Here is a 2,272-nt window from a genome sequence, read left to right on the forward strand (position 1 = left end):
CCGGGCTGCAGTTTCGACCCATCCTCGCGGCCTACCAGCGGGCCTGGAGCGGTGTTTCCTGGAGGGGACCGCCCAGAACCACGGCTTCGGCAGCGGCACAGCGCTGGAGCGCTATCGTGGAGCGGGCGATGCCTTGCCCGGGTCGCCGCGCTGGAGCTCTGGTGAGCTGAGATCGCCGGGAACAACATCGTGGAGCTGCGGGACTGAGGAGCGACCAGCTGCGGGCGGCGGCGCTGAACTTTACACCGGGAGCCTGGGATCTCGCGACGAGATCGCCAGTAGTGGAGCTCCAACCAGCGCGGCCTTGTTGGCTTTGGAAGCCGCGGCCTCCAGTACGGAAGCGGCCGTTCCAGGTGTCCCAAGCCGCTGTGAGGATTCTCCCGACGCCGGAGCAACATCATCCGGCGAGAACGGCCAGGAACATCGGGCCTCCGTAGAGGCAACTGTGGAGGCCTCAATTGGCTCGACTATGGGTGAACTGGGGATGGGGACTGGACTTTGTGCCTTCCCTCATAATGGGAACCATTGTGGGGGGATGTTCTTTATGTTTAAATCTCTTATTAATGTTATGTCTGTATTCTTTCTTTATGTGCTGCATTGGCAAGAAGCATTTCACTACACCTAGGTGTATGTGACCAATAAATAACCTTTGAACCTTTGACCTTTGACATCCTTCCTCAGATTTGGGGCCCAAAACTGCTCAGAATATTGCAAATGTGACCTCACCAGCACCTTATAAAGCCTCTAAATTACATCCTTGCTTTTATATTCTAGTCTCCTCAAAATGAATGTTAGACAGTCAAGATGTCTGCGTTTTAACTGCACACTGCTCCCCGGTTCAGGAGCTGCTGACCATTCAAGCTAGACCTTTCTACCTCCCCAGAGAGTTCAGCTCAGTCCTCCTTACAGCTGTTTACATTCCCCCACAGGCTGATAAATCACTAGCCCTGGCCGAACTGTATAGGACTGTAAATGAGCTGGAGAACTCCCACACTGAGGCTGCGTTCATTGTTCTGGGAGACATCAACATAGCCAACATGAAGAAGGTTCTCCCAAAATACTTCCAACACATCACTTTTCCCACTAGGGGAGAGCAGACCCTGGACCATTGTTACACCCCATTCAGAGGCTGTTATAAGCCCCTCCCCCGCCCTGCCTTTGGTAAGGCAGATCACTGTTCCGAAACAAGAAACAAGGGTTTCGACCCGAAACGCTGCCTATTTCCTTCGCTCCATAGATGCTGCCTCACCCGCTGAGTTTCTCCAGCATTTTTGTCTACCTTCACTGTTCTATTTTACTTCGGAGTCACGTGAGTGACTACGTGAAGAAGACCCCGTCCAGCCGCACACGCATCATATCGTCAGACGTATAGCGCAGCGACCGGTTGTAGAGGAGCAGAGCTCCTCCAAGCGGTGAGTGTAAAAAGCCTGAAGGTGAGTGGTTTCATTTTCCCTTTCAGGTCGCTTTCTGCCAGGAGACTTGTGCTGAGTGCTAGACAAGTTTACTATGGAGAAAGTGCGTAAAGGCAAGGGGAGGCGTATCGCAGGTAAAACTCGAGAGGACCGCGGGTCGGTGACAGCAAAGCCAGCGACTACAGAAGCGGTTACGCAAAGTACCGTTGCAGCGCCTTTAGGGTGCAAGGCCAAGGTAAAGTCTGTTCGGCCAGTAGACTCTGAGGAGTCAGACCCGGAGGTTTCCCCGCCTCAGACAGACGTTATGTCTACTCGGGTCGCAAATCTAGAATTCCTCATGGGGAAAATGATTTATCAGGACCCACTCCAGGAAGAGTACAGCCCGCGTTGGCCTATGGGAGAGCCAGCACAGGGAATACCTGGACAAGGTCCGGCTCAGCTGCTGCCTGCGTACAGGCAGAAACTAAAACAGGAAAAAACGGTTTCCAGGGACATTTACAAATGGAACAATGAGGCTGATGAGGTCTTGCAGGACTGCTTTGACACAACTGACTGGCAGATGTTTGAGGACGCAGCAGAAGGCAACATCAACGAATACACAGACTCTGTCTCAGGCTACATAAGTAAGTGTATCTACAATGTTGTTCCGAAAGCCACCATCTGCACTTACCCAAATCAGAAATCCTGGGTCGGACGGGAAATTCGTGCTAAACTCAAAGCACGGACCACAGCCTTCAACTCAGGGGACCCCAACCACCTACAAAGCAGCCAGATATGACCTCCGGAAGTCCATCAGGAAAGCCAAGAGAGACTACAGAAACAAAGTGGAATCTAACTACTACAACTCTGACCCCAGATGC

Source organism: Amblyraja radiata, chromosome 8 (assembly GCF_010909765.2).
Source record: "Amblyraja radiata isolate CabotCenter1 chromosome 8, sAmbRad1.1.pri, whole genome shotgun sequence".
In the NCBI taxonomy this organism is placed as follows: Eukaryota; Metazoa; Chordata; class Chondrichthyes; order Rajiformes; family Rajidae; genus Amblyraja; species Amblyraja radiata.